General features: G+C 40.5%; 1 long non-coding RNA gene across 1 annotated transcript; it reads right to left on the bottom strand.

The window, feature by feature from the left end:
* Window positions 1–464: 464 nt before the first annotated feature.
* On the bottom strand, window positions 465–11,543 carry LOC136395190 (uncharacterized). Its single transcript, XR_010749286.1, has 3 exons — window positions 11,510–11,543; window positions 10,383–10,860; window positions 465–538 (listed from the first exon to the last, which is right to left on the bottom strand). It is a non-coding gene; the product is annotated as an uncharacterized lncRNA (long non-coding RNA).
* Window positions 11,544–11,661: the final 118 nt, after the last annotated feature.

Raw genomic sequence — 11,661 nt, 5'->3', positions numbered from 1 at the left:
AGGGAATAATTTGAACATTAAAGAACGTGGTCAATGGCCCTGGCCGGTTGGCTCAGCGGTGGAGCGTTGGCCTGGTGTGCGGGGGACCCGGGTTCGATTCCCGGCCGGGGCACATAGGGGAGGCGCCCATTTGCTTCTCCACCCCCCCTCCTTCCTCTCTGTCTCTCTCTTCCCCTCCCGCAGCCGAGGCTCCATTGGAGCAAAGATGGCCTGGGCGCTGGGGATGGCTCCTTGGCCTCTGCCCCAGGCGCTAGAGTGGCTCAGGTCGCGGCAGAGGGACGCCCCGGAGGGGCAGAGCATCGCCCCCAGTGGGCAGAGCATCGCCCCTGGTGGGCGTGCCGGGTGGATCCCAGTCGGGCGCATGCGGGAGTCTGACTGTCTCTCCCCATTTCCAGCTTCAGAAAAATACAAAAAAAAAAAAAAAAAGACCGTGGTCAAGTTTACTTACTAGCAGGGTGAATAGGGCCAAACTCCTTCCCTTTCTGTGTTACAGTTTCTCCATCTGTTTTATCCCATTTTTCTCCCTTCCTGAAAGGGACTGTGAGAAAAATGAAAGTAAGAGTATGATTATGTGAAGAGCTTCAAATTTGAAAGGTACTAAGAAAATACAAAATGCTATTAGAATTGATCTGCCCTTAGCAATAACCCATTAAAGACAAATTAACACATTTTGAGAATTAAAACTACAGTAAAATAGCCTTTTTTTTGTTAACTATTCCATTGCACACTACCTTTTAAAAACACAGACATGTAAACCTAGCTAGAAAACTATTTAATCCTAAATTAAATGTGAGGATTAGGATTACTGGTGAAAGTCACATAAACTGCCACCTGCAAATTCAGGGGCTATTGTTGATAAGACAGGTCAGACATTATTTGACACAACATTAATCCCTGGTGCCTTTATTTTTACCTGAAAAAAATAATAAACTGACTAGGAAGACCTTTAAAAAAAGAAAACTCTGGCCTTGGCCAGTTTGCTCAGTGGTAGAGCATCTGCCTAGCATGTGGAAGTCCTGGGTTTGATACCTGGTCAGGGCACACAGGAGAAGCGACCATCTGCTTCTCCTTTTCTCCCCTCCTTGTCTCCCCTCCTCCCCCCCTCTCTTTCTCTCTCTCTCTCTCTCTCTCTCTCTCTCCTCCCACAGCCATGGCTTGATTAGTTCAGGTGAGTTGGCTCAGATGCTGAGTATGGCTCCATGGCCTCTGCCTCAGGCACTAAAAAAAGGCTCGGTTGCTGATTAACAAAGCAGTGGCCCCAAATGGGTAGAGCATCACCCCCTAGTGGGCTTGCTGGCTGGATCCTGCTCCAGGCCATGCAGGAGTCTCTCTCTCTGCCTCTCCTCCTCTCACTAAAAACAAACAAACCCCCCTCCCAAAACCTAGTTTATATTAAATAAATACTAAAAGCTAATAGTGTGTTACAAGCTGACAAGGTATCATAATATCTAAATGGATTTGTTGACCTTTAAAATGGAGCTTGGCTCTCATGTCTATTTGTCACAATTTCCTACTTATTTCCTTCCCCACCTTTTCCCCATTGTCAACTTGTGTTATTCTCAGTGGTCATGGAAAAAAGGTCATGAGGGTCTTAATGTGACCAAAACAACATAGCCTGGCAGTTCATCTCTTTTCCTTACTGAACTATTTCTTTTCTTTTTTAAAGAATTTTTTAAAATTTATTCATTTTACAGAGGAGAGAGAGAGAGAGAGAAAGGGGGAGGAGCAGGAAGCATCAACTCCCATATGTGCCTTGACCAGGCAAGCCCAGGGCTTCGAACCAGCGATATCAGCATTCCAGGTCAACGCTTTATCCACTGCGCCACCACAGGTCAGGCTTCTTTTCTTTTTTAATTAAGGTATAATTGACAAACAATATTATACTAGTTTCAGGTGTACAACATAATGATTAGATATTCGTATATAACATAAAATGATCACCACAATATGTCTAGTTAATATCTGTTCACTGAACTATTTCTCAGTGGGCTCATTACAAAGCCTTTAACAGTAAGGATAAAAGACTTTTAAACATGAAGCCTGTACCAACAAACAGAATGTCATTAAGAAGTTCATTTTGGTCTTCCCCCCAACTCCTCAAAAGAATGCTCTAGTGATAATATCCAGTCCAATTATAAATTTCTTTTTTTTTTTTTTTTAATTTTTCTGAAGCTAGAAACGGGGAGAGACAGTCAGACAGACTCCCGCATGCACCCCACCGGGATCCACCCGGCACGCCCACCAGGGGGCGACGCTCTGCCCACCAGGGGGCGATGCTCTGCCCCTCCGGGGCGTCGCTCTGTTGCGACCAGAGCCACTATAGCGCCTGGGGCAGAGGCCAAGGAGCCATCCCCAGCGCCCGGGCCATCTTTGCTCCAATGGAGCCTCGGCTGCAGGAGGGGAAGAGAGAGACAGAGAGGAAGGAGAGGGGGAGGGGTGGAGAAGCAAATGGGCGCTTCTCCTGTGTGCCCTGCCGGGAATCGAACCCGGGACTTCTGCACGCCAGGCCGACGCTCTACCACTGAGCCAACCGGCCAGGGCCTATAAATTTCTTACATGAAATTAAAGTGCAACAGGATTAGTAGATTGCATAAACTTTGACATGGTCTTCTAATGAAGTAAACTGTCATTAGTATTAGTATGAAGAAAGAAATCTATTTTTTTTTAATGTTTATTTTGTTGATTTTAGAGAGAGGAAGGAAGAAAGTGAGAGAGAGATAGGGACATCAATCTGTTCCAGTATGTGCCCTGACTGGGGATCAAACCGGCAGCCTCTCTGCTTCAGGACGATGCTTAATCAACTGAGCTATCTGGCCAGGGCAAGAAACTGATTTTTTGAAGGGAGGAATGAATAAAAGATGAAGTAGGTAAATTGGGAGACTCAAGCTGGAATAGAGAGGTAAAGAAAATGAAGCTCTATATCTTATTTTTAGTATTTAAATAATAATTTAATAAATCTTTCTTAAAGGAGGTCTGTTAAAGTGCCAGGCCTGGGAAAAGAGAGGAAGTCTCTGTGATAGTGGAGTCCATCCTATCTCGAATCCCCATTGCATGTAACTTCCACTTACAAACTTGGTAACAGAGACAGATCCCCCAAAAGTATCTTAGTTATAACAGTGAAATATTAGTAACAACCTAAAAGTCCAAAATCGAGGTAGTGTTTAAACAAGTTTTGGTTCAGCTACATGATGAAAGCCTATGGTTTCATTTAAAATGATACTGTAACTAAAATAATTAGTAAAAATTTCATGGCAATATACTTGTTAGGTAAAAAAAATATAAAACAACATGTACAGTAAAAAAAAAAAAGAAACATACACTCACACATAAGCATAAAAAATATTGAGAAAAATGTATCAGAATGTTAACGAGGTTGTCTCTCTGTGGTAGAAGTATGAGTGGTTTTTCCTTTTTTTGCTTATTGTTACTTTCTTCTTCTTTTTTAAATTATAAAGGAAATTTTATTTAGAAAGTTGCAGAGGTAGTAGAAGTGAGCCTGCTGGGCTGCTTGGACTCACGAAACAAAATACAGAGGCAAAAGAAGGGCCCCTGGAGCTTAGGAGAGAGCTTACCCTGGAGCAAAGGTAATGTCCCTTGGGGGGTGGGGGTGGGAAACGTGGGAAGGAAAGCGGAAAGCATGCTCCCAAGAAGGAGGGCTCTCAACTTTTTCTAAAATTAAAAAAAAAAAAAGAACCTGTATATTGCTAGAATGAGAAAGCAATAAAAGTTCATTTTTAAAAGAGTGCAATAAATTAATAAGAATGTTTACTGGCCTTTAAAGGGAAAAATAATGTAATTTTAAAGGTATGACTTTTACTGTTATGATGAACAGGACTTATTAAAAGCCTAGCTTGTGTATGTATAGACATATGTGTGGGGGTGGTCTTTGATACACAATGTTAAGTTTAATATTTTAAATTAATTACATAGTTAACATCTGCTATGACTTGGGCTGCCTTAGAGATAATTGTAGGGAACACTTAATTATGAGACATAGACCTTGTTTTCAGCAGGCTACGTCTGATTGTGGGAATAAAGTTTAAATACAGTATGTGGGAATGTCAATAATAATCCTCATGGCTAGCTGGTGTGTTTTTCCACAAGTTACTACTGATGTTTCATTCATATCACTTGATGAATAGAAGATACTTCTTGAGAGATCTGTACACTTGAAAACATCTCAGTAAATCTTTTTTTGGAATGTTATCTGACTTTAGGTAATAGCCATGCATCACAGGAGTCTGAAGAGGTAACACATTTTTTTTCCATTAAAATAATGAATCGAAACTGACTTGGCAATAAGATAGGAGCTCAGTCTTTGTAGCGGTTTAAAATTTCTCTTTGGGCCTGTGTTCAGTCTTTTGGGCCCCCTTCTAATTACTACCCATGACTTTATTTTTTCTAATCAAGGCCTAGCACTTCTGTTATGATTCTTTTTCATAACTAAACCAACACTTCAACCTGCCATAGTTTGGTATAGGCAGAGACAAGTGATAAAATTCCTTAATCCTATTCTGTCATAATTTAATACCTCAGTGATAAGAGCTGTAAAGATGTACGAACAGAAAGCTAAAATCAGAACACTGAAGTTGCTGGTTAGAAACCGTGGGCTTGCCTGGTCACAGCACATACAGGAGTTTATGCTTCCCACTTCTCCTCTCTTCTCTCTCTTTCTCTCTCTGTATAAAAATGAATAAATAAAATATATATATAAAAAAATAAAAAAATAAAAAAGCTAAGATCAGCCTGGCAGTTGAAAGGGTCCACTTTGAGAAGCTACTCCCAGTATGTACTAAGATACAAGGCAACGTTATCCTGTCTTTCACTAGGACCACCGCCCCCACCCCCACCATATACACACAATCAGATTCTTCACACATATCCTTAACCTGGCCCTTACTATCATCACAACCATTATTCTTGCTTATTAGCCCCTAATTGAAGAATTTAGATTACACTGCATACTAAATGTGGAATCAGACATACTTCCTCTCCAACAGAAACCTAATCTAGACATGCACACACATTTAGAAATATCTTAGGAGAGGATGAGGGAAGAAAAAGCAGTGGAAGGAGAAAGAAATTATTATTTTAGAATTTTACTACAGAAAGTACTAAGAAACTTCACAGGAATTCCCAAAGGGAGTAAACTGAGGTAACTTGTCAATGGAAAATGGAATACCAATTTATTATTAGTTCAATTCATTGAAGGGTTTGAGAAGGCAACTTTGCTAAGGCTCATCCACTACTGACCTGGATAGCCTGGGTTCCTTTTTTGTCGTTCCCCACTATGTTTTCTTACGTATAATTTTATGAGCTTTGTGATTAAGTTGGAGAAAAATGAGCCTACTATTTCAGGACTATTATTACTGTCTTAAAAGAATATATGCTTCTGTCCACGGTAGAGCATTACCCAGTGTAGATCATGGAGCTTTTTCTAATTCTTAGCCATTCTAAGACTACAAATTTACAACACTGTCTTCAATTGATCCAAATGAATACATACATTTGGTAGACAACATTACGGTGGTTGTTACTGAATTTGCTAAATACTCTTTCTAGTTGCAGAGTAACCTGACTACAGAGATTAATTAAGCAAAGTATGTTTAGTAAAATAATCATCTTAAGGCTCAGACAGTTGACGCTACTATTAAATTATGAATATAGGAGTAGTACATAGAATTTTCCTTGATCACATATGATTAAATAATGTAAGCATCTTCAGAGGGATCCTAAGAGTTGAAAAGTTCATCTTTCTACTTACTGGTAAGGAGGTACTCAGAATGAGCAGTGATTATGTTCATAATTCTTATTAATGTTTATTTATAGTTATCCCTATCTCCCTAAACCATCGAAATGGATGAAAATGCCCACTGCTCAGAGGTTTATCTAACTGAACTAATAATTTTATTTTTCCTTTTTTTGCTCATAAAGTTTATATATGTTTTTTAGGTATTTTGTTTTATATCTCTTGGGTATTAAGACAAATATATGTAAACAGATTAGGATGCTTTTTGGGCTATGTTTCAATTATTTGGCAGAATTACATGCCATTTAAAATATCTGCTTTATTGAGGTATAATGTATGTTCAAAAAAGATCATCCAGGCCCTGGCCGGTTGGCTCAGCGGTAGAGCATCGGCCTGGCGTGCGGGGGACCCGGGTTCGATTCCCGGCCAGGGCACATAGGAGAAGCGCCCATTTGCTTCTCTACCCCCCCCCCCCCTTCCTCTCTGTCTCTCTCTTCCCCTCCCGCAGCCAAGGCTCCATTGGAGCAAAGATGGCCTGGGCGCTGGGGATGGCTCCTTGGCCTCTGCCCCAGGCGCTAGAGTGGCTCTGGTCGCGGCAGAGGGACGCCCCGGAGGGGCAGAGCATCGCCCCCAGTGGGCAGAGCATCGCCCCTGGTGGGCGTGCCGGGTGGATCCCGGTGGGGAGCATGCGGGAGTGTGTCTGACTGTCTCTCCCTGTTTCCAGCTTCAGAAAAATACAAAAAAAAAAAAAAAAAAAGAAAAAAAAGATCATCCATTTAAAGTATACTGTTCAATGAATTTTAAATGAATACATTCATGAAACCACTACCAAAATCAAGATAGAAAATATTTCCATCACTTGAAAAACTCCCTTGTGCTCCTTTGCAGTCAATCCCTTCCCCTTAACCATGACCTGAGAGCTGATGTTACTACAATTTTGTCTTTTCCAGATTGACAAATAAATGAAATCATTCATTTTTGTGTCTGGCTTCTTTCATTTAGCATAATGCTTATGAAATTCATCCTTATTATGGTCTAGATCAGTAGTTTGTTTCTTGATATTGCTGAGTAGCATTCCATTATATAGAAATATCACAATTTACTTACCCTTTTCCTTGTTGATAGAAATTTGGTTTGCTTCTACTTTTGGCTATCATGAATAAAATTACTATGAAAATTTCCATATAAATCTTTGTATTGACATATGTTTCCATTTCTCTTGAGTAAAATACCTAGTGGTGGATTTGCTGGTTCATATGGTAGGTGTATGCTCAACTTTTTTAGAAAGTCAAACTCTTTTCCAAAATACAGTGTGTCCGTAAAGTCATGGTGCACTTTTGACCAGTCACAGGAAAGCAACAAAAGGCAATAGAAATGTGAAATCTGCACCAAATAAAAGGAAAACCCTCCCAGTTTCTGTAGGATGATGTGGCAGCATGTGCACATGCGCAGATGATGATGTAACACCGTGTATACAGCGGAGCAGCCCACGGCCATGCCAGTCGAGATGTGGACGGTACAGAGGAAAGTTCAGTGTGTTCTGTGGCTCACTAAATTAGAATCCATGACCAAAGTGCAACGTGAATATCGGCGCGTTTATAATGAAGCGCCACCACATAGGAATAACATTACTCGGTGGGATAAGCAGTTGAAGGAAACCGGCAGTTTGGTGGAGAAACCCCGTTCTGGTAGCCATCAGTCAGGGACGAGTCTGTAGAGGCTATACGGGATAGCTACCTAAGGAGCCCTAAAAAATCTGTGTGTGAGCCCACATCGAACTGCACTGAATAGGTATGAAACTGGGAGAGTTTTCCTTTTATTTGGTGCAGATTTCACATTTCTATCATCTTTGTTATTTCCTGTGACCGGTCAAAAGTGCACCATGACTTTACAGACACACTGTAGTTATACCTTTGTATGCCTACCAGCAACATATGAGAGAAGCTGCTGCTCCACAGCCTCATCAACACTTAGTATTCTCTGTTTTCTTAATTCTAGTCATACCAGTGAACATGTGGTAATGTTTCATTGTGGTTTTAACTTTCACTTACTTAATGACTGATAATGTTGTATATCTCTTCATGTTCTTTTTTTTTTTTTTTTTTTTCATTTTTCCGAAGCTGGAAACGGGGAGGCAGTCAGACAGACTCCCGCATGCGCCTGACCGGGATCCACCCGGCATGCCCACCAGGGGGCGATGCTCTGCTCATCTGAGGCGTCGCTCTGTTGCGTCCAGAGCCATTCTAGCGCCTGAGGCAGAGGTCACAGAGCCATCCCCAGCGCCCAGGCCATCTTTGCTCCAATGGAGCCTCGCTGTGGGAGGGGAAGGGAGAGACAGAGAGGAAGGAGAGGGGGAGGGGTGGAGAAGCAAATGGGTGCCTCTCCTGTGTGCCCTGACCGGGAATCAAACCCGGGACTCCTGCACGCCAGGCCGACGCTGTACCACTGAGCCAACTGGCCAGGGCCTCTCTTCATGTTCTTATCTGTCATTCATTTATCTTTTTCCGTAAGGTATCTGTTCAATTCCTTTTTTTTTAATGTTTATCTTACTGATTTTAGAGATAAGAAGGGAGAGTAAGAGAGAGAGACAAGGACATCAATCTGTTCCTGTGTGTGCCCTGCTCAAGGATTGAACTGGCAACCTCTGTGCTTTGGGACAATGCTCTAACCAGCTGAGCCATCCAGCCAGGATCCATGTTTTCTGCCAGTTTATCTTTTGTGTTTCATTGAACAGAATTGTCAGTTTTGATATAGTCAACTATTTTTCTTTTCTTATCCCTTTTTTTGTGTGTGTTTTCTTAGAGCTCTTTAAATAAAAGTTAGCTCTTTCAGCTATGTGGATATTAATTTTGTGAGTGAAGTGAGGTAGATATCTAACCTAATTTGTTTTTCAAATGAATAATTATGCAAACAGTATTTATTAACTTTCCCCACTGACTTGAAATGCCATTTTCCTCATATGAAATTCCCATACATACATGAGACTTTCTGTACTCTTCTGTTCTATTAGATATTCTTACCTTAATACTATACACATTTACTTTTATGGTTTGATAAAATGCGTTGATATAGGGCAAATCCTATACTTTTTATTTCATTTATAATAAAAAATATTTTTTAAAAATGCATTTTCCATTGTTTAACCACCTGATTCACCAGTCTTCCTGAGTTCCAGATGACAAGGAGGGAAAATTAAAATTATCCCCAGGCAAGACAAAGGAACATGGAAAATGAGGGAAAGAAGGGGGGAAACAAAGAGAAATATTCTCAAGATGGTATTTCCCCCCTTATACTTCAAGAAAACTACTCTGTGAATTATGCCACATATCAAATAAGGTAGATTTTATTTGTTCAGCCACTGTCTAAATCAAAGCTGACTTTGGCTTTCTTTACTAGCCAGTTTCAAATAGAAGGGACTATAAAAATAAAATGTGAATGGATGGGAAACAGAAAGAAACCTGAATCTATGTGAGTATAACATCCTGTGAAATAAACAAGGACTAAAGTGAATAAAGAACATGGTGAGAGAAAATATAATACATGTATTCTATTTATGGACCCACCTGTCAGAAAATTAAAACTCTGAGCTTAGTGCATCCACTGTGTGCTGGGGTCTTTCTGCCACCTCTACTTATATCACTTGCTGTTTTATATAGATTATAGAGGGGTCAGTTCTTTATTTGATAATTTAAATGACAGGGAAAGGAAAGATACTAGTAGGTATATCATATTAATAAGTATCAGAAAATATGTTAATTGAAAGTTGGTAAGCATTAAAAAGGGAACAGAGCAAAAAAAGTATCTGTAGTTAATCACACTAAACAGTTTAACCTTTAAAAAGGCGAAAGATATACGATCTGAAGAGAAACCAGAGCATAACAGTTTAACCTTTAAATCTAACCATTGTACACTATTTATACTCAACTTACAGTTGTACCTGTTTTCATAGAAAAGCAAATGTTACACAAGCAGGAAAATCTGTCATGTGGGCAAGTAGGGCTTTAAATCAAGTTAATTATTTACAATAAATTTAATTGTTCATGGTTAAAATAACGTGTTGATAGGATGTGGTGACTGTCAACGACTTGTGTCTAATGCAGAATGGCCAAAGTTTCAGTACCCAGTAAACAGGAATAGGCAATAATAAAGTCTCTTAATGATCATTTACACAGAAATAGCATCAGTTTTTATGCTGTGAAAATGTGAACATTGTGATTTCCTTATCTCCGTTTAACTGACCAATTTACAATTAGTTGCCGTATGTTTAAAATCAGACGATTTTTCCTAGTAAAGCAACAACTGAGCAAGTTCTTGGAATCTGCCTCAAGAAGTACAATAAAAATGTACTGTAAAGTTATTTCTTCCCTTGCTTTTACATTAAGTTTAGGGTTGGAGACAAAGCACTAATTATATAATATATGATAATGACATTTACCATTACCATAGCAAACGAGTGAATAATTCAGTATTCAAGTGGCCCCTACTTATTTGTATTCTAAAATGTTCACAATCTGTTAGCTTCATGAAACCTAACAACCATTGGTTTTAAAACAAACTCTTTTGTATATCCGAAAGTGCAGCTTTTGACTAACCCCCTCCCCCACAAACCTGTAAACTAGTGTATTTTACGTACCAGATACAATAATATAAACTGTATAGCACATCTCTCTACGTGGAGCTCATCCAGATAAGTTGTGGGCATTTCCAAGGAAACTAGTGCTACCCAAAGAATCTTCGGTCAAGCTGTTTCTAAACTACTTGTAGTCTTAGTGTGGTCCTCCGCTACGCAGTGCGCTTCTGAGCTCATTCCACAGCGGGCGCTGATGAGAGGCTGGAGTGTGTTTCGACGTTCTGATGTCGTTGGGTACATTTTAAGTGCTTCCCGCTCTTATCCCTTCGGCTTCAACTTTTAACTGCCATCACGCTCCCTGGTTTGGTTTCGTATTCTGTTTGGTGCCCCCTAGTGCTCATCACCCGCACAATCTTGAGTAGTTCGGAGAGGCAAAAGGTCCAGCATTCAAGAAAAGCATTCCATTACCATGAACTGTATGGATCCAGATTTCCTCTATGTCCAAAGCTATGGTATAAACTACGTGTGTGCTCTCATATACCTGTAGACAAAGAGGGGATGTTGTTTTACTAAGTCATCAAGCAAAGGAAAGATGGAAATTAACAGAAGTCAACTCAGATTTCCCAAGTCTGTGGTAAAAGACGCAAAGCTCATCGCCCTTCCCACACTATTAATTTTATTCTCCTTGATTTCAGTAAGGCAGCTCATCTTTGAGAGCCAGAATGTCTGTTTTGGGGCTGGAGCTGAGAACGTCCACAACTTATCTTAATTGCTGTGGAAGGGAGGAGGGTAGAAAATAATTCTGTTTCCTTCTCCAACCCCCCTAATCAATATTAATCTCATGCGCAATTCAAAAAGTTTGTTTTGCTCTACCGAAGTAGTCGTTAGCTCTTGTGGCTCTCTGAGCTCAGGCTCTGGTTCTACTGCTTTGCATTTCCCCTCCACCCCCACACCACTACAGTCACTCAACACTACTGCAGCTTTCTCCATTAAAGATGAACAACAGATCATTTGTCTTCGCATGGCAAGTTTAAGAGCTCTCTATAACCTCAGCAGAGCATTGATAGAAATCTCTCCCCTCCTCCTGCCTCCCTTTTCTTTTTTTTCCTTCCTTCCCTTCTTCCATAATTAATCCCTAGATAATGATTTCGCCAGCTAGCGTGATTGAAGGATGGGGTTTAGCGACTCACGGTGACGCTCCCATCAGCCTTCCAGAAGGGGCGGTTTCCAAAAGAAAACTACAACTCCCATGAAGCAGCAAATTAAAGCAGCCGCTGGGCATCACGGGAATCGTAGGCTCCTTCCTCTTGAGCTTCTTTTATTCCTTAAATGAGTCAACTAC

Source organism: Saccopteryx leptura, chromosome 2 (genome assembly GCF_036850995.1).
Source record: "Saccopteryx leptura isolate mSacLep1 chromosome 2, mSacLep1_pri_phased_curated, whole genome shotgun sequence".
NCBI lineage: Eukaryota > Metazoa > Chordata > Mammalia > Chiroptera > Emballonuridae > Saccopteryx > Saccopteryx leptura.
The sequence above is the reverse complement of the archived record's forward strand: the minus strand, read 5'-3'. Positions and strand labels throughout refer to the sequence as shown.